Raw genomic sequence first — 21,516 nt, forward strand, 5'->3', positions numbered from 1 at the left:
GTCAAGAATTATATGTGTCAGCTCTGAAGTTGCTCGGTGGTGTGTTGTTTTTGATTGACGATTCGTGTAGCAGCTTATGTGACTTGAGCTCCGGGGTAAGACACATCCGTTTGTCCTATTGTTGCACGTTTTCTGTAATGGCTGTGATTAGGTTTTGGCCTTATGTCGCGATAGCCACCAGCCTTATCCTGCAAAGTGTTCGCCGCCTAATTGGAAGCCGGATGTGCGCCGTGCCATTGGACCGACAGGCGCCTACTGGGAGAAACCATGTCGCCGCCACCGAGTTGCTTCTTTGTTTAGCTGGCGCAGGCTCGGCCAATAAAAGTATTATTTTTTTCAAGCTTCTTTCGTGTGTCGTCTGCCTGCCGCCTTTAGGTCTGCCTTCAGTGAGTGAAGCTAATATTAACGAAACTTCTCAGATTCTGAGTTTGCTCAATTGCGTAGCCCTCTTTCTCAAAACAGGTTTTAATCACTTCCTCCTCCTGCCACGGCAATGAAACAGGAAAAAAGCACAGATGTGACGGCGAACAAAATGATTGCTTGCGTCCCCGCCAGCTCATACGGGTATAAATAGTTGACTTTCGCTCTTTCGATCTTCATTCTGCAAAGTTGTAACATCGTTCTTCTGAAGGAGCTTGTGGAGTGAAACAAAATGAAGAAGACAGTGCTGTGCTTCATTTTCGTGGCAGTTCTTGTCATTTCAAGCACCGAGTGAGTACAATGTACAAGCCGCTATTTAATATTGTGCTGTTCTAACCGATAATGCTTCTTTAACGGATAAGAAACTTCGGAACTGACCACATGAAATCTCCCACTGTTCAATACACAATCGGTGGCCACTAACGGCGATTCGGGAGAAACTGTACAGTTACATGTAGCGCCTTTAGTAAACTATAGAGACTTCAGATCAGCGGGGAACAAGTAAGCAGGCTGCATGCGCAGGATGCGTTGTGTTGTCACATCTTGTAAGTGTACTAGATGTCTACCCTTAATGAAAACAGTTCAATCTGATATAACTTCAGCGTGTGTTCCATTTTATTTGTAAAATGGTCCATGTTGGGCTGATATACAGGCTGTTCCAGCTAAATGTAACCAAAGATTTAAAAACGACGTGCTGGGCTAGGCGGCTGCAACCAACTCAGTGGTGTTGAAAATCATGCGTCCTAGTCTGCGGTATATTTTTCGTTTTGCAAAGCCAATTAGTTAGTATAACGCATCATATAACGCAACATTTTAAATATTGGCTTTACCAGGAAAGTGCCAATTCGTAAGTTGTAGATCCCATTTAGAAATGGTCGACTGAAGTGTTTGCAACTAAGTGCCATTGATGACGCTTCTTGTACTTGCCTTTAAAGAAAGCCTGCAATATGCAAAAAAAGAGCGTGATAGCGTAATTATTTCAGCGCCCCCAGAAAACCTATCAAGAAACAAAATGCGCTTGTCTCTGCAGTGCTGTCTGGGACGGCGTTGGCGTGTCTGCAAGATACGTACCAGCAACTCTGGCTAGTAAGATGTGATCGCGAACGAATAGAAGAACATGACAGTTGCATTTTCCTTCACGATTAAACACTTATACGGTCAACTCGATTCAACTCAAGCCCGAGCTTTTATTTTTTGCTGCCTTGTGGGCTCGTGCTTTATTCCACAAGTGGAGGGAATCATATATTTATACCATGCCACGTCGAAGCGCGACTCACCTCCATCGCCGTCGCTTGCTTTGCGCACCCGATCGCGATGTGGGACGCGAGCGAGTTTAGAAAAGATGCATGCAAACAAGAAAGGGACCAATTGAGGCAACGGCATCTGCTGACTTTGTCTTTCTGACACCACGAGAAGAATGCACTTTACAAGTGGGCAAAAGGCAAACATGGCCTTGGGAGCGGCGGGCGGCAATAGGAGAATCGCCTCAAAGTTATACCAGCCTTGGCACTGTGGAAGGAGGACGTTAAATAAGACAAGGCGCAGGAATGCCAGTGTAAGCGAAGACGAGGGCACAGATATCCCGGCGTTCATGGCTGCGGACTGTCACGTTAGCGTTCGTAACTTAAGTGCTGATCTACAGATGTCAAAATATACTGCCTGGAGCATCATGAAGGCGAAGCTTCATCCGTGTCTTCTTCAACTCCAGCAGAAGTTAGAGGAGAATGATTTCCACAGCCGACTGGGCTTCAGCAACTAGATTTTGATCAAGTGCGACGATGAGCCAGGCTTATAACGTCCTGTGGACGGACGAAACAAACTTTTCCAGAAACGCGCAGCTCAATCACAATAACGCCCATTATTGGAGCGAGAATAACCCGCCCTGGTTGGTACAATCCAACCACCAGTACCAGAGGTCATTTTAAGGTCTGGTGCAGAATTTTCGACGGCAGGATTATTGCTCCCGTCTTCTACGACCTGTCGCTCAACGGATAACACTGACTCGACGGAATTAAATTTTTAGTGGTCCAGTGGAGAGTTCCTGCAATGGCTTTTCCCTGAAGGGTCTTTGGGACTCATGGTTCCAGCATGATGGTGCGACCCCCACCGCAGTAGTGAAGCTCGAGGCTGGTGTGACATGGCCTTCCAAGGACAGTGGATCGGGCGGCACGGACCAGGATCATGGCCTGCAAGGTCACCGGACATGAGCCCACTCGGCTTCTTTCTTGTGGGGATACGTCAAAGACCGCGTATATCGAACCGACACTACCACACCAGAGGTACTAAAAAGTAGAATTGCCGAAGTTTGCAGCGAAATTCCTGAAGATGTCGTCAGGAGCACATCGCAGAAGGTTTGGAGCGGTGTCAGTGCTGCGTCGCCTCAGAAGGAGACTTGTTTGAGCACATGTTAAGGGGGGGGGGGGGGTAATCTGGAAAGACTAAAGTGAGGCGCCCGTCAAGACTCATTTCGAAGAGCGTGTACTACACAGCGCATGTCCTTCATGACGCCCATGCTACCGCTTCTGTCGTGAACTTGTTGCTCCAAGACAGCAGCAATCCTGAAGAAACGGATGCCGTTGCTCCTGCGTATTTTGTTTTCGGCTAATTACCATAGCGCATGATTCGCTTTTTATGTTTTATTTCATCAAGTTTTGTACGGTAATGTCCGGGCTGTTATCTTTGCAGCCGGAAAATAAAGTAATATTGTTATATTTTCGCACTCACAATGTAGGCCTGGCCCGTACGCAGCTTCACAGCACGAGAAATGCGCGCGGCCGTGCCGCCCAAGTGGTGCTACATAGACACTTTCCGCGCCTGGTTCTTGCGCCCATGACGGTGCACTTTGACAGAACGGCCACGCGAGTGTCATGCGACGTGTGCTTTCGCGTGCAAAAAGGCTCCACGTAGGCCAGGCTTTGCTTCCTACAGAAGTGGCGCCCGCTTGCTTTCCATGACACGCCAGCAGTTGCAGGCGCTTTCCTTGCGGCCACCGCAGACGCTAAACCCGTCCCGGACAGCGCTGCAGAGACAAGCGGATGTCGTTTTCTGATCGAACGTCTGGGAGTGCTGAAATAGCGACACTGTCACGCGGTTGTTCTTGTATTTCGAGGGCTTTCTTCAAGGGCGGGTACGAGAAGCTCCATCAATGATACTTAGTTGCAAACACTTCCGCCGGATATTTTTAAATGTGATTTACAACTTTCATATGGCAGTCTCTGAGTTAAGTCAATATTTAAAAAGTTAGACACTTAGTTTATATTAAGTAATTGACTTGGCAAAAAATTACCTCATACTATGTTGCGCGATTCTCAAGATCGCGGTGTTCGTTTGCGTCCACTAGCACACTCCGTCGTTAATAAAACAGTGGTAACATTTAGCTGGGACATCCTGTTTATTGACGAATGACTAGTATGAAGATGCTAATGTAATATGATATGATCACGCTGATAATAATAAGGTATTTCCCCATTACATTTGACGGCACCTCTTGACAATTTCTAGTGTCCTACCACTGAGTACTGCCATTTCATTTGAGCTCTTTCGTTTATGGGGTGTACAATCTGGAGTGTAATGATCAGTCCATGTGTGTCTGCTTGTTCAGGTTGCTAACAAATTTGCTTTCTTGTCCTAATGAAATGTAAGTATTAGGGCTGAAAGTTATAATGTTATCCAGCGTCGTACGCCGAACTGGGTTCGAATCCTGGTGCCGCCGGAAACCCGGCTATTAATTATAAGGGATAGAGATGTACCATGGCCTGGCGCTTGGTTGTTTATATGTGTCCTCACCTCGAAAGAGGGCCCTATAGAGATTTGAGAGGGTGTCTGGTCACCCCCGGACCCCACACCGTAGCGTTGGTAAAATAGTCGACCATACACCGCTACTGTGGGAGGCAGGTTAGTGCTGCCCTTGTGTGCCTGTAGGTAAAATAGGTACAAGCGTTCTCCCGGCCTGGCTCTCGGCAACTACAGGAGCTACAGACGCTTGGAAGAACACTAACCTATCGGGAAGTTGGCGTCATCGAACAACCAGACTTCTTTTTTGAAGAGTCTTGGTGGTTTGCTTGTTTTGGTTCTCGCACATCAAGCATAGTGGTCGGAAACCTGTCCCAAGCCTGTTGTCTCATTTTCATTTTGTGGAAACGATAAACGCAAGCCTTTTACCTTCGTAAACAATTCAAGAAAGCGTTTCAATGTGTGCACCATTCTCGTCGCTGCACTTTACACGTCACACGATCTCTTTCTCTCGCGCCTATTATGATCCTCTTTTGTGTTTTTTTTTCAGGGCGTCAATATGGAGTTTTCCTGGAGTTGAAAATCATGCTAGATGCCTCGCCCAGGTAATGGATACTAACATTATCACAATATATTGCTAGCGGATATGAAAACGACAACAAAGAAAGAAGAAGAAACCTGAAAAATTCAATGTTGCAAAAAAAAAGAAAAAAAGTTGTTATTTTCCATTTCTGAATGCATGGCGCCCAACCAAATTGTGGGCACCTTTGACAGGATCGACAAGCGAAAGAATAAACATTAATGTCCTCTTGAAAACATACTGTCAACAGTATTTTAAGAGAAGCTTTAAAGTAGTGAAACTTCAACACACTAACCGTTGCAAAATCACTTTTGTAGTACATGTGAGAGAAGCTTCAGGCATACTTGCGGAACACTTACTATACGAGACTGGTACGAAAATTAAGTGCGAAAAAAAGTATGCGCCTGAGGTTCTAAGCCTTGCTGTCAGGCTGCTATAATTTTCCACGTCGTCTATATATGTGGGTACCTGTGTTGTATAAAATTTAACAGTAGTCTTTCTTTGTACCACGTGTCAAGTGCATTATATCTGAGAGCACTACAATATGAATGAAGCGACATAATTAGTGAGAACGCTGCGGATAAGTGAAGTTATGTTAAATTAAAACCTTGCTTATTGTTGCTGTGATATTTTCTACATGCCAATGCCACTGTAGTTTCTCCCACATTATTGAGCATATCCTACGTACACACATCACATTCATTTCACTACAATGAACGATTTCATAAAACAGATATATGAAAGTAATCTTTATTTTTTAGACATTGTTGCGCCGAATGCACCAAGCACTGGCGTTAACCATTTTAGATAAAAATACAGTAACCGTTCTAAAACCGTTTACAAACGAGGTGTTATTTTTACGTTGCTGGCATCCATGTTTCTGGATATATGCCTGCTGTATGCGCAGTACTTAATTAGATTTGTGTGCTTTTAATTATTCACTTGATTATAGTCAGTGAGTGGCCGTGTCAGCTAAGACCGCCTGACAGTAACGTCAAGCTCAAAAGTGAAAATCAGGCTAGATTTATTTAATTAGTTCAAAATACTGCAGGCCAGAATTTGGCCCAAGCATAAGGGGTGACATCATACAAGATTACAAGTGATCCAAACAGGAATATCAACAGTAGCAAACATGTCCGGTGAGCAAAATGTGAGAACACAGATTAATAAAGTGGCGTTCCAGTGTAGGCAAATGGTCGTTAGATTCAAATATACATGTATCGAGCGGTAAATCATTTCACTGTTCTATAGATCACAGAAAAGGACAACTGTGTGCAGGCACGTACCCAGGGGAGGGGGGCCGGGCCCCCCTCCCCCCCCCCTCCCGAAGTCAAGTGGCATACCCCCCACCTCCCCACCCACGCCACCACTCCTCACACATTCCTAAAGCGCCGCCAGATCAATGTTGAGACTTGGCAGCCATTCATCGGTCAGCATTGTGCTGCCTTTTTCACTCCTTTTGGATGGCGGTAGTTATCGGCATCTTTTGGGATGTGAAGGCCAGTTTTCTCATAGATTCGGCGCCCGCGCGATCAACTCGACATGCGTTCAGTTGTCACCATCTATTCAACTGTCACGCGCATAGCTGTTGCTTTTGTTAGTTCCACCTTCTTTGTTTAGGCTGATCCTGGGACCAGGAAAGGGATTCGGTTGTTAGTTAGCTGGTATGTACTCTCGTGGAACGAGTTGCGGCCGGAGAAAACGGCAGTTGCGTTTAACTTTTCCTTTTGCTTCATTATTTACTCGAGTGACGGCTCGCCGCGATGCTGGCAGATGCCCGGAACCATATACACGTTATACACGTGATATGGGTTAGATAAGGTGGGAAATAAAGTAATGTGAAACAGCGTCCATCATGAAACCCTGCAATAACCCTTAAACCCATAAGCAATGTGACTGTCACCCGTTATCTCGTCTGGTTTTTCCCTAATTGTACAGCACTTTTCGTGCAAAATTGGCAACTGGAAATAAAACTCGCAAGGAGTTGAGAAATTAAGCGATCTACTAAGGGAGAGAGCCAAGGCAACAATCAAACTGCAAGGAAAAGCGAATAATAATAAATTTAACCGTTGTTTATGAAAATATTTATGGATCAACATCCTTTTATGTAAAAAGGAAGTAGAGAAAACGCCGCCGGTTGTGGAGAACAATTACGTGTTTTGAATGACGCTTCTACAGTTATCGGTCGAACCGCCTCACGTAGCCACTTCTCTGCTGTGCTTGTGTGGGTGTTTTTCTAACTTCTCGCGGTGGGCGCAGTACGTCTAGAATCGCAGTGTCCTATACGCAATGTCCTACGTCTAGGAAAGCTTTGACGTAGCCGAAAAGCTTTCCTAGACGTAGGACATTGCGTATAGGACACTGCGATTCTAGACGTACTGCGCCCACCGCGAGAAGCTTTCCTGTCCAACAGAACAGCCACGATAGGGCTAGGAGAACTCCGCTCGGAGAAGTTCCATACCCCCAACAAAGGAACCCCCCAGGGATCGGTCATTTCACCAACGCTATTTAACATAGCAATGATCGGCCTTGCGAAACAACTCAAAGAGATCGAGGGCATACACCATGCCATGTACGCCGACGACATAACCATTTGGACCAACACGGGATCACTTAAAGAAAAAGAAGAAAAACTGCAAGAGGCTGCGACCTGCGTGGAGAACTACGTGAGGGCAAGAGGGCTAGCCTGCTCCACCGAGAAATCTGAGCTGCTCAGAGTCTGGAGAGGGAAACAGAATCGCACGGTCCCGACTAGCGACGAGCTCAAGCTTGGCGTCTACCTCGAGGGAAAACTAATACCGGAGAAAACGCTCATAAGAATTTTGGGCATGTGGATACAGTCGAATCAACGCTGCTCACACATTCTCGCTCTACTCAAGACATCAACTCTTCAAGTCGCTCGCATGATAACGCGCGTCTCCCACAGACGCTCAGGCATGCGAGAGGAAGACACGCTAAAGCTGGTTAGGAGTCTGGTGATCAGCCGGGTTACCTACAGTCTCCCGTACTACAACCCAATCAAGAGCGAGGTTCAGCAGATAGACGCGATCATACGCAAATCATACAAAACCGCGCTCCACCTACCACAATGCACATCCACGGAGAAGCTCTTGGCACTAGGAATTCATAACACATTCGAAGAACTCAGAGAGGCACAACATGTTGCTCAGCTGCGCAGACTTCAACAGACTCCGTCTGGCAGGGAACTTCTGCAGAAGTTGGGATGCAGCGAACAGATACAAGAAACCCAAAGAACCGCGACTATCCCGGACAATATACGAAAAACAATCAAGGTGGCTCCCATTCCCAAGAACATGGACCCCAACCTACACGAAGAACGCAGGAAGGCGAGAGCCGAATACATCCAAAAGTCCCTAGCTTCCCAGGCAACAACGGTATACATGGACGCAGCCACATACACCAGAAGGGCGAGACAGACCAACCCCAACGCAGTAGCGGTGGTGATAAACTCGGATATGCGAGAAATCGTCAGCGCATCTCTACGGGACTGCACGGTAGTCGAGGCTGAAGAAGCGGCCGTCGCTCTAGCGGCAGCGGAGGGCTATCGGACTAGGCGGTCCTTAACAATACTAACCGACTCCCAAACAGCATGCCGAAACTACATGTTCGGCAGAATAGGTCACAGAGCGCTCCGCATACTCCGCTCGGAAGATCCCCACACAAAAAACCCAGAAAAAGAACAACCAATTAGACACACGATAATGTGGACGCCGGGTCACACGGACGTGGAAGGAAACCGTGAGGTCGACAGGGTAGCCCGAGGATACACTGCATACCGAGCACCCTCCGCCAATGACCTCGAGGAAACCGAGCCAGTCCCCAGAGAATACTCGGCTATCCTGAATCACTATAAGGGCAGCAGGAAGCGGTACCCCTCGCCGCATAGGTCTCTCACTAGAGAGGACTCCGTAGCTTGGAGGCTGCTACAGACGGGTGCATATCCGAACTTAAACACCCTCAGCAAAATACAACCCACACAATACAGTGACAAATGCCCATGGTGCCAGGACACACCCACGCTCTACCATATAACGTGGGCCTGCCAGAAAACAAATGCGGCACCAATAATACCAAACCCGAGTGCGGAGCAATGGGAAGGAATGCTCTCCAGCGACCGTCAGGACGTCCAACTAGGGCTGATCCGACGGGCCCAGCTGGCAGCGGCATCCAGCGGAGCCCTGGACTAGGGGCAGACGGCCATTGCCAAGAAGATGGAAGACACCATCTGACTCCGCGAAATTCATAGAATTTTCTAGAGCTAAATAAACGTTTTTCCTCCTCCTCCTCCTCCTCCTACGTCTAGAATCGCAGGCTAGCTTAGCAGGACTCTTGGAGGAATTATCAGACATTGTTCGGGATATTATCGGCCTTAGTGAGATTAGAAGAATTGGTGAGGCTTATACATTGCTGAATAACGGACATGTCCTCCGCTATAGAGGTCTTCTAGATAAGAAGCAATACGGCATAGGATTCCTAATCCACAAGGACATAGCTGACAACATTGACGAATTCTACAGCATTAGTGAGAGGGTAGCTGCAGTTGTAATCAAGCTTAATAAGAGGTATCGATTAAGGTAGTACAAGCCTACGCTCTAACATCCAGTCACGATGATGAGGAAGCAGATCAGATTTATGAAGATGTTGAATTAACGATGAAAAAAGTGCAAACTCAGTGTACTATAGTAACGGGCGACTTCAATGCAAAAGGGAGAAAAGCAGGCTGGGGAACATGTAATTGGCAACTACGGCGTCGACTCTAGGAACGCTAGAGGAGAGATGCTGGTGGAATTCGCAGAAAGGAATACGCTTCGAATAATGAACAACTTTTTCAAGAAGCGTAGCAACAGTAAGTTGACCTGGAAAAGCTCTAATGGTGAAACAAGAAATGAAATTGATTTCATACTTTCTGCTGATTCCAGCATAGTACAAGATGTAGAAGTGTTAGGTAAGGTAAAGTGCAGTGATCATAGGTTAGTAAGGCTAGGATTCACCCTAATTTGAAAAGAGAAAGAGCAAAATTGGTCAAGAAGAAACAGGTCAACCTTGAGGCAATAAGGGTAAAAGCAGAGAAATTCAGGCTGGTACTGGCCAACAAATATGCAGCCTTAGAACAAAGAGATGATGATGACATAGAGCTAATGAATGAAACCCTAACTAGGATGGTTTGAGAGGCAGCATTTGAAGTGGGAGGCAAGATAGCAAGGCAACCAGTAGGCAAGCTCTCCCAAGTATCAAAGGACGTAATAAAGAAACAAATAAAATGAAAGTGTCCAACTCAAGAGATATGACAGAATTCGCGGAGCTGTCAAAACTGATGAACAAGGCGGAAATAAGTGATATTCGAAACTATAACACGAGAAAGACTGAAGCCGTAAAAAATGAACGCAGCCTGAAATCAGTGAGAAAGAAACTTGGCATAGGACAAACCAACACGTATGCACTAAAAGATAAGCAGGATAATATCATCAGCAATCTCGAAGATATCGTAAAAGCAGCGCAAGAATTCTATGCTGACGTGTACAGTACCCAGAGGAGTCAGCATACCTCACTTAGAAACAGTAATGAAGAGGATACAGAAACTTCTCCCATAACTAGCGATGAGGTCAGAAGGGCCCTGCAAGACATGAAACGATGAAAAGCGGCAGGAGAAGATGGAAAAACAGTCGGTTTAATCAAAGATGCAGGATACATATAGCTTGGAAAACTGGCGGCTCTTTATATGAAGTGTCCATCTACTGCAAGGGTCCCAGAAAACTGGAAGAATGCAGACATTATACTAATCCACAAAAAGGGAGACGTTAAAGAATTGAAAAATGATAGGACCATTAGCTTGCTCCCAGTATTATATAAAATATTTACCAAAATAATCTCCAGTAGAATAAGGTCAACACTGGATTTTGTCAACCAAGGGGACAGCCTGGCTTCAGGAAGGGATACTTTGCAATGGATCACATCCATGTCATCAGTCAGGTTATCGAGAAATCCGCTGAGTATAATAAGCCTCTCTATATGGCTTACATAGATTACGAAAAGGCATTTGATTCAGTAGAGATACCAGCAGTCGTAGAGTCACTAGGTAATGAAGGAGTACAGAATGCTTACGTAAATAGCTTGGAAAATATTGCTACACGCGTGTGGTATTTGTTTGTTTGAACGAGGCGCTTAGACGCCATCACTCCAGGAAAGAGGAGCGAAGAACGAACTGGGCTCGCGCTGTGAATCTAACCGGTCAGCGTTGCAGCCGTTGTTGTAAATATAACCTGTAAATAGTTGCTCGTCTTTCTGACTCGTCCTTCACGTAACATTATCTACAGAGGTTCTGCAGCTACCTTAATTCTACACAAGAAAAGCAGGGATATACATATAAAGAAAGGGGTCAGACAGGGAGTCACAATTCCTCCAATGCTATTCACTGCGTGCTTAGAAGTATTCAAGATATTAAACTGGGAAGGCTTAGGAGTAAAGATCGACGGCGAATATCTCAGCAACGTTCGGTTTGCCGATGACATTGTTCTATTCAGCAACAATGCAGACGAGTTACAACAAATAATTGAAGTCCTTAACAGAGAGAGCGGAAGAGTGGGCTTGAATATTAATATGCAGAAGACGAAGATAATGATAAATAGCCGGGCAAAGGAACAAGAGTTCAGGATCGCCAGTCGGCCTCTAAAGATTGTGAAGGAGTACGCTTACTTATGTCAATTAACCACAGGGAACCCTGATCATGAGAAGGAAATTCACAGAAGAATAAAACTGGTTTGGATCACATACGGCAGACATTGCCAGCTCCTGACTGGATGCTTACCATTATCATTGAAAAGTAAAGTGTACAATCGGAGCATTTTGCCAGTGCTGACATATGGGGCAGATACTTGGAGACTGACAAAGAAGTTTGAGAACAAGTAAAGGACCGCGCAAAGAGCGATGGAACGAAGATTGCTAGGCATTAAGAGACAGAAAGAGAGCAGTTTGGATCAGAAAACAAACGGGTATAGACGATATTCTAATTGATATCAAGAGGATAGAATGGAGCAGGGTACGTCATTTATTGCGCCGGTTAGATAACCGCTAGACCATTAGGGTTACAGAATGGGTACCAAGAGAAAAAAAAACGTAATCCAGGACAACAAAAGACTAGGTGGAGCGATGACATTAGGAAATTCGCGGGCTCTAGTTGGAATCGGTTGGCGCAGGACAGGGGTAATTGGAGATCGCAGGGAAAGGCCTTCGTCCTGCAGTGGACGTAAAACAGGCTGCTGCTGCTGCTGCTGCTGCTGATGATGATGATGATGATGCTGGTGGTGGTGGTGATGCCCCCCCCCCCCCCCCCATCCCCGAAATAAAATCCTGGGTACATGCCTGACTGTGTGTAAGACTTCAACCCCGCAAGAGATAGAGCTAATGAGTGACGGTGGCTTTGGCGAGTTTGTTGATTCCTAGGAGGCGGCGGATATTCGAGGGTTGTCCCATTAATTACACCTCATAAAATAATATAAAGAAATGCAAGACGACCAGCCTTACGTTGCACTTCCAGTGCCTGGATATTATTTGTTTGCATTAAATGAGATGGCCACTAGTCCTCTCTTCTGTGCTTGCCGAAAATTAATCTAGCCCCGTTTGTATTAACACTCTCATGTCTAATGACTTACTTCTTAGTGGGCTGTTCACACACTATGGAAGCGTATTCCAGCTTGCTTCTTGCGCATGCGTCAAATACGAGAAGTTTAACACTTGCTTGTGCTCGTTTGAGTTTTTATTTAAATACCATAACTTACGAAGGGCGGTCACACAAACGTCAGATATGTGCATAGACCAGCTTAAGTAATTGTTAATGGTCACGCCGAGATGTTGGCATTTTGGGACTCCTGAAATAGCGCTACTTTGTAGTTGATAGGAATAAAAACTGGGAGTTTTCTTCCCCACTATACGCATAAGCGCAGTTTTTTTTCCTCAGTGTTAGGGCACACGTCGTAACGCTTGCAGCACTCTTCAGTAGTAGAAACAGCACTCTGCAATGAGTTACGGCTGCTTGGGGACGAGATTCTTTTGAATATAATGCAGTAGTTAGCGAATGCTTTCATTGTCTCATCATCAGGAGCTGCTGACACAAAATCATCTCTGTAAATAGAGAACAATAAAAGCCCCAGCACACTTCCTTTAGCGACACCCAGATGACGAAGAGCCTATTTATACATACTGCTGCCTATTCAAAAGACACTCAAATTCATCGAATAATATTGCCTACGAGCTATTCGAAGAAAATGATGTTGGCACTTGCATTTAGTGAGAGAAGCCCATGAGCGGCCTCTGGCTGAGGACGACTATGTGCCTTGCTTGGTGTTGGCCGGCTTACAGGTTGGCCAGTGCTTGCAACCCCTTGTAGAGACACACCTGTAAATAGCTTACCTACTGTGATTCCACACAACAATATTAGAGGCGAGGCCTGTGCGTTCTAACTTAAGGAGCAGCCTTACGTGAGGTACTTTGTCGAACGCTGAAATATTTTCCACAAGAAATAAAAACAAGTCTAGTGTGAACAAGCTGTATGCCGCGTCACCTATTTCAATAGTAACAACTTTTTAAGGAATAATATTTGACAGGCATGGTGATGCTTTCTTTCTTCACTATTTGTGCCTTCAACATGGCGGAACTGAACGGGCGAGTAGCCGCCGCTGTTCGAAGTAAAAAGAACACAGCGCATGACTCACGATGGGATCGAACCTGTGCCGTCGAGTGCAGCAGTCTGGCGCTCTAACCATTACGCCGCACTGTTCAAGCCAGCCAGCTGTTTGAAACGCTCGGCACGTGTACGCTGTGTTTACCGTCTCCATGGCACACACAAAGAAGCTGGCTACCGCTCAGGAGTTTGAAGAACGGATGCGCCGCCGCTACGTGGCGGAGGTCTGCCCCACTCGCTTAGAGCAAATGCATGCGACCAACCTCCAATCGGCGCGAACGAATAATATCATATTAATCATCATAACATATACAGCACATTTGCCAGCAATCAAACAGCCATCACAAAAAATACTCTTAATCGTATTACCGTGGCCAATCACCTTTTCCTTTCTAATTTTTTTGAAGCGTTCAGACTTCATTGCGAGCTAACCACAAATAATTTTGAGTGTGTAAACGTTTGCGTATGCGAATCCCAAGTATTTTGCGGTCTAACACAGCGGTAAAAGCCCCATGGTGCTACCGTACTACCGTGTGGTGATATCAGTGTTGCCGGCGATGCGACAGACACCACTGCACGGTGACAAAGGTGGTACCGTGCGGTAACGCATGGTGGCCCGGTGGTAAGGGCCGCATTGTCATGTTCCTCCTTCGCAAAAACTGGCGTTTTCAGAAACTTTCGATGAGACGCTGCGCCTCTCGTCGAAGCGCAGATGCTCTTGTTTGAGACGCTGAGCAGCTGGAAGCGGTCGCAGACGCTGCATGGGGTTCATATCGGGTCCTTGAGGAAGTGGCGCTCGAAGTATGTGTTGGCTCTCGCGTACGCGTAAGGCAAGATGCTTAGGGGATCGCTCCACATAACGCATAGTGCAACATGGCGCCACCAATAATCACCTCCCAAAGCATGCTAGCCACATTCGTGAATACCAAGCGGGTTTGGTTCTCAAACTTCTTTTTTTTTTGTCTACAATTACTAAACAACGGACGATGTTTTGAAAATCGCATAAATTCCGTCAGCCATGCTTAGAAGACGAGTAGTGGAGAAAACATACTCGCACCGATAAATCCCATTAAAAGATATACGTCCATTAAAAAAAATCAAGCGAAATATTCTTAAATTTCCACGCTAAGAAATTCTTAGGTAATAGCTCTTGTGCGCACCGTTTTTTCATTAGTTTCCGCGTTTCTTGCACCCTTTCCTGGCTAGGTGTAGGGCTTTCCGTATTGCCTGAATTGGTTTTGTGCAAGCTGGTCGTCACGGCAACGTTTCGTTTGCCTGTTATGACGTTTATCTGATCAGCATGAGGTAGTTACTACACTAGAGGCGTTCTTTTTTGGATAGAGTCCAAGAACACCCATGCAATGGCATTTCTATGGCCGCTGGTAACACCCCGAATGGTCGAAATTAACTCCTTCTCTCCAACTACGGTTTTTCACCCTTCCCCCTGTGTAACTCAAAGAAGAAAAATCCCACAAGCATTCAAATGAACGTTCGAAAAAATAATTGTTTTGTGAAAGTGTCAGTGTGCTGGTTACGTTAACGGTTTATTTATTTATTTACAAAATACTGCAGGCCCATGCGTGCCTAAGCAAGACTGGTAAAATTTCTAAAAAATATTCATACATGTGATCAGAAGAAAAGCAAACAAAACTCTCACATTTCTCTTGCAAAATTAATAGATTAAAAATTGATCAGATCAGTTGAGTCACTGCTGTTTAACAATGATAATGGTAGTGCGTTGCATTCTTCAATAGTACGGGGAAAAAAGGAAAATGTGAAGGCATTAGTTCTTGTTTGATAGAGAGTTAAGGATTCAGAGTGGTGGGTTTGTCTTGTGGTTAGTGGTTGGGCATATGGAGCAGGATGGATCGAGAGTTTGTTATTTTCGAGTAGAAAAATAAATTTAATTTAAGGAATGTACGTGGCTTGCGTCCCAAAGGTACACTGCTGCTATGACAGACGTCGTAATGGAAAGCTCTGGAATAATTTTGACCTCGCGGGCCTAAATCAATGTACACAGCCGTGACCACCTTATAAATTATGCCCCCATCAAGGTACGGCGAACACGGCAGGAATAGAAGCCGGAGCCTCATTTTGAGCAGCAGAATGCCGTATTCTCTGAGTTTTTTTTTTATTACGCTGACGAACCTTCTTCGTTAAGTAACTGATCATGGCACTTGTTCGCCATTGTTTCGCCGGTTGTCTCGATATGTTTCTCTCCGTTTTCTGTAACAGTGCAACCCTGTGGCAAATGGAACCCAGTGCGGCGAGGGATGCACGTGCCGTCACAAGGTGGACCAACCGGAATATATTGGAACCTGCTTGGTGACTGAAATCGATCCACCGGCGATATTCGAGTGATTTCTTTCTTTCTGAACAAAAAAAAAACATGCTCAGTTCACAAGATGGATGACAGTAAAAAAAACTTTGTGGACACCGTCTAAACGTGTCTTCTGTTTGATTGTTGGCGGTAGACTGCGAGGACAGGCCAACGCTGTGTGGGATCCTTCTAAAGGGCACTATGACAATGCCGCGGTAAGGGACAGCAAGTGAAAGGAAAGCGCTGCGCACACTGTAGGAGATTTCTGCATCCGGTTGAAGGGCAACTGCGGCGTTTTTCTAACCATATTACTGGGAAGTACCGGGTTCGCAGCGTTAAAGAAAGGAAACGCGGGCAAGACAGATGATGACTATTGTGGTGGGACAAGATCAGCCCCAAAGGGTGTAATATTTTTAAAGAGTAATTTTTAAAAAAGTTATGTCATGTCACGTGACCCTATTTCACGTGGTATGAAGTACTCGCAGTGCGTATCTTTGCAAACCTTGTTCTAAGCCCGATGGTTTGATGTCCACGTCAGTATGATTGCAAATGACGCATGGGCCAGCGAAATATACGTGAGGTCACGGGACAGCGTCTCCCACGTGATTTGACGTTCGCTACGTGTGTACCATCGCACAGCTGTTCAGAATCCCGTTCGTTTTACACCCATCTCACTGTGTTTGGGAATTACATGTGGGCTTCCGAAATTTACGAGTTACGCAAGGTCCCGTGACACCCTTTACCCTGTTTTCTAGCGCACCTTTCGTGGGTACTATCACAGGGCTCCTTCGAAGCCCGATCGTTTGACATCCATGCCAATGTGGTCGAGAATTTGGAATATGCTGGCGAATGTTACGCCAGATTCCGTAACACCGTCTTCCACGTGATCTCAGATGCGTGTCATGTTTATAATCGCAGAGATTGTTCGAAGCTCGTTCATTTGATATCCATGTAATTATGCCCTGTAGAAAACAAAATGATGAGAGGTCACGTGACGCTCCTTTCAGTCTGTTTTTATCAGCTTCAGCAATCATCGGTTCGCTCCCGTTGTTTCAATGCATGTTAGCAAAGCCATCAAATAGCTACGTTTTACATGACCTGTTTATGGCAGTAATGTCCATAACAGTGCATTATTTAGAACATGTATCGCGCGGGAAAGGCATTTTGTTGCCACATGACAAGGCTCATCAGGAAAGCTCTTCAGTTATGTTTGGTCGACGCAAAATTATAACATTTCGTCATTATTTGGAACATCCTACAACACCTCCGCAAATGCATCTTTCATCCTCATCATCATCAGCCTGGCTACGCCCACTGTAAGGTAAAGGCCTCTCCCATACTTCTCCAACTACCCCGGTAATGTGCTAATTGTGGCCATGTTGTCCCTGCAAACTTCTTAATCTCATCCACCCACCTAACTTTCTGCCGCCCCCTGCTACGCTTCCCTTCTCTTATAATCAAGTCCGTAACCTTTAATGACCATGGGTTATCTTCCCTCCTCATTACATGTCCTGCCCATGCTCATTTCTTTTTCTTGATTTCAACTAAGATGTCATTAACTCGCGTTTGTTCCCTCACTCAATCTCATATTTTCTTATCTCTTAACGTTACACCCATCATTCTTCTTTCCATAACTCGTTGCGTCGTCCTCAATTTAAGTAGAACCCTTTTCGTAAGCCTCCAGGATTCTGCCCCGTAGGTGAGTATTGGTAAGACACAGCTACTATACACGTTTCTTTTGAGGGGTAATGGAAGCCTGCTGTTCATAATCTGCGAATGCCTGCCAAACGCACCTCAGCCCATTCTTATTCTTCTGATTATTTCCGTGTCATGATGTGGATCCGCGGTCACTACATGCCATAAGTAGATGTATTCCCTTACCACTTCCAGTGCCTCGCTACCTATCGTAAACTGCTGTTCTCTTCCGAGGCTCTTAGACATTACTTTAGTTTTCTGCAGATAAATTTTTAGGCCCACCCTTTTGCTGTGCCTCTCCAGGTCAGTGAGCATGCATTGTAGTTGGTCCCCTGAGCTACTAACCAAGCCAATATCATCAGCGAATCGCAAGGTACTAAGGTATTCTCCATGAGCTCTTATCCCCAATTCTTCTCAATCCAGGTCTCTGAATACCTCCTGTAAGCACGCTATGAATAGCATTGGAGAGATCGTGTCTCCCTGCCTGACGCCGTTCTTTATTGGGATTTTGTTGCTTTCTTTATGGAGGACTACGGTGGCTGTGGAGCCGCTATAGATATCTTTCAGTATTTTTACATAGGGTTCGTCTGCACCCTGATTCCGTAATGGCTGCACGATTGCTGTGGTTTCGACTGAATCAAACGCTTACTCGTAATCAATGAAAGCTATATATATAAGGGTTGGCTATATTCGGCACATTTCTCTATCACCTGATTGATATGGTGAATATGGTCTATTGTTGAGTAGCCTTTACGATATCCTGCGTGGTCCTTTGGTTGACAGAAGTCTAAGGTGTTCCTGATTCTATTTGCGATTACCTTAGTAAATACTTTGAAGGCAACGGACAGTAAGCTGATCGGTCTATAATTTTTCAAGTCTTTGGCGTCCCCTTTCTTATGGATTAGGATTATGTTAGCGTTCTTCCAAGATTCCGGTACGCTCGAAGTCATGAGGCATTGCGTATACAGGGTGGCCAGTTTTTCTGGAACAATCTGCCCACCATCCTTCAACAAATGTGCTGTTACCTGATCTTCCCCAGCTGCCTTCCCCCTTTGCATAGCTCCCAAGGCTTTCTTTACTTCTTCCGGCGTTACTTGTGGGATTTCAAATTCCTCTAGACTATTCTCTCTTCCATTATCGTCGTGGGTGCCACTGGTACTCTATAAATCTCTATAGAACTCCTTAGCCACTTGAACTATCTCATCCATATTAGTAATGATATTGTCGGCTTTGTCTCTTAACGCACACATCTGATTCTTGCCTATTCCTAGTTTCTTCTTCACGGCTTTTAGGCTTCCTCCGTTCATGAGAGCATGTTCAATTCTATCCATATTATAGTTCCTTATCTCAGCTGTATTACGCTTGTTGATTAACTTGGAAACTTCTGCCAGTTCTATTCCAGCTGTAGGGTTAGAGGCTTTCATAAATTGACGTTTCTTTATCAGATCTTTCGTGTCCTGCGTTAGCTTACTGGTATCCTGTCTAACGAAGTTACCACCGACTTCTATTGCACACTCCTTAATGATGCCCATAAGATTATCGTTCATTGCTTCAACACTAAGGTGCTCTTCTCGAGTTAAAGCCGAATACCTGTTCTGTAGCTTGATCCGGAATTCCTCTATTTTCCCTTTTACCCCTAACTCATTGATCGGCTTCTTATGTACGAGTTTCTTCAGTTCCCTCCATAAGTCTAGGCTAATTCGAGTTCTTACCATCCTATGGTCACTGCAGTGCACTTTGCCGAGCACGTCCACATCTTGTATGATGCCAGGGTTAGCGCAGAGTATGACGACTATTTCATTTCTACTCTCGCCATTCGGGCTCCCTCACGTCCACTTTCGGCTATCCCGCTTGTGGAAGAAAGTATTCATTATCCGCATATTACTCCGCTCTTCAAACTCTACTAATAACTCTCCCCTGCTATCCCTAGACCCTATGCCATATTCCCCCACTGACTTGTCTCAAGCCTGCTTCTTGCCTACTCTGGCATTGAAGTCGTATAGTGTAGTGTAGTGTAGTGTAGTGTAGTGTAGTGTAGTGTAGTGTAGTGCAGTGTAGTGTAGTGTTGTGTAGTGTAGTGTTGTATAGTATCAGTATTGTGTATTTTCTTTTGACTTTACCCATCACCGATTCCACACCTGCATGTATCTTTACTATGGATTAAATTCACTGACGTTAGGATTAAAATATGTGGTGACTAGATAAATTCTTTGGCGCTGAGATTAAATGTGTGGCCGTTTAATTAAGTTCACTGGCGCTTGCACTGAAATAACTGGAGCTTGGATTAATCTGAGCTGGAATATCTAGTAGATTCGAATATCTGGCAAACCCGTTATTTAAGCCGGATATCCTCAACATCCGTTTCTTAAAATCCGTATAACCAAAGCGGTTTTGGAGACCGGATTCACTTCCCTCCGGTTCAACTGGTTAGGCGGTTTGGCGTATATTTTGAAGCACTAGTAGCTACCACTTTCCGAAGAAACTCTTTGACGCCGACTCTGAGCACAAGGTATGTGCCTCTCGGTACTTGGTGGTCTTTGTGGCTATGGGCGTTGCGAACCCGTAGGTCTCGACTCGCCTTTCACGACAGCAGACAGAACACGTCAGCGATGTCTTCAGACAAGGTTTAATTTGTCGAACGCTAGCCGGTGCTGGCGCGTGCCGAGCGCAGCACCCACGCTCGCGAGGCTGTGAGCGTCTGCTATTTTATTCACGCGACGGCAATGCAGGTGACACCTTCAATGAACCTCTTTGAACCACTAGGAATGTGCCCGCAGCTGTGTGCCGCTCTTCAGTGATCATTTCTGACGCCAACTTGGGTAACTTGCTATGTGCCACAGGGAATGTGACACTCTGAAAACCTGGGAAAACACGGGGAAGGCGGGAGGTGTAAATTCAAGACGATGAGCAAAACGAGAACAAGGTGAAAGCAGGAGCCAACGTTTCGACAAGTGGACTTGTCTTCTTCAAGGCGACATATGCTTTCCTCTGAAAGCAGGAGCCAACGTTTCGACAAGAACCGCAGCTATTGATGCTGTGGCGAGGAAAGCATATGCCGCCTTGAAGAAGACAAGTCCACTTGTCGAAACGTTGGCTCCTGCTTTCACCTTGTTGTCGTTTTGCTCTTCAATCTAAAAACTTGGAAGACGCTTAAGCTTCGCCTTTGAGAGTAGAATGCAAGAGCACTAAAGGATTCCATACTGCTTCCCCCGCTTCCTGGCAAATGCAGCTTATGTAACTGTAATCTTTACCGGGAACGCTTGCAGTGAGCACTATGCACGAAAACGAGATTTCTCGTTCTTTTTAAGCCAAAATCCTTAGACGGCTCAAGGGACGAAAAATCCGATGCCCGGCGTTACGCCATACCGCGTTATGGCACCAAAATTTGTGGCACCGACATTCATAGGGAGTCGAGCTAACGACCATTGGTGGGAGTCGAACCTTTGACCTTTGGTGGGAGTCGAGCCCACGATCTTTGCTGTTAACTAAAGTGAAATTGATTAAGTCACTCGAACCCGGGGCACAACATGGAGATATGGGCGAACCGGTCGTATCTATAAGTAGGATAACAATTGACACCGTGAAGGTCCAGAGTCGAATCCAGTACCTTTGGTGTTAATTAAGGTACCTTTATTTAAGGTAGAGTTAATTAGGGCACTCGAATCCACGACCTTTGGTGAGAACAAACAAGTAATAATAAGTAACAACGCATTAGAATGAAAATGTCAAGTAATGTAATGAATGTCTTGTGACCTTGCAGGCTTTCGCCTTCACCCTCTTAAGCGTATGCTAAAGTCACTCTGACTTCATTTTACTAAGGCAAAAGCTTTAGATTGGCTTATGGGTGGAAAAATCGGAAGTCCGCAGTTATCGCACCAAAATTCATGGCACCAAAATTCACAAGGAGTCGTACCCTCGACCTTTGGTTGGAGTCGTGCCCATGATTTTTGGTTTTAATTAGGGTGAATTAGGTCATAAGTTTCTCGATAAGAAAGCGTGAAGCCGAGACGAAGAAGCGTCAGCACTTCCTACGGTGTTAATTAGGGCAGAATTAATTAAGGCACTTTGAAC

General features: G+C 45.4%; 1 long non-coding RNA gene across 1 annotated transcript; it reads left to right on the forward strand.

The window, feature by feature from the left end:
- Positions 1–569: 569 nt before the first annotated feature.
- LOC140218753 (uncharacterized) lies at positions 570–16,289 on the forward strand. The gene is made up of 3 exons (XR_011894925.1): positions 570–711; positions 4,703–4,757; positions 15,666–16,289. It is a non-coding gene; the product is annotated as an uncharacterized lncRNA (long non-coding RNA).
- Positions 16,290–21,516: the final 5,227 nt, after the last annotated feature.

Source organism: Dermacentor andersoni, chromosome 6, assembly GCF_023375885.2.
Source record: "Dermacentor andersoni chromosome 6, qqDerAnde1_hic_scaffold, whole genome shotgun sequence".
Taxonomy (NCBI): domain Eukaryota; kingdom Metazoa; phylum Arthropoda; class Arachnida; order Ixodida; family Ixodidae; genus Dermacentor; species Dermacentor andersoni.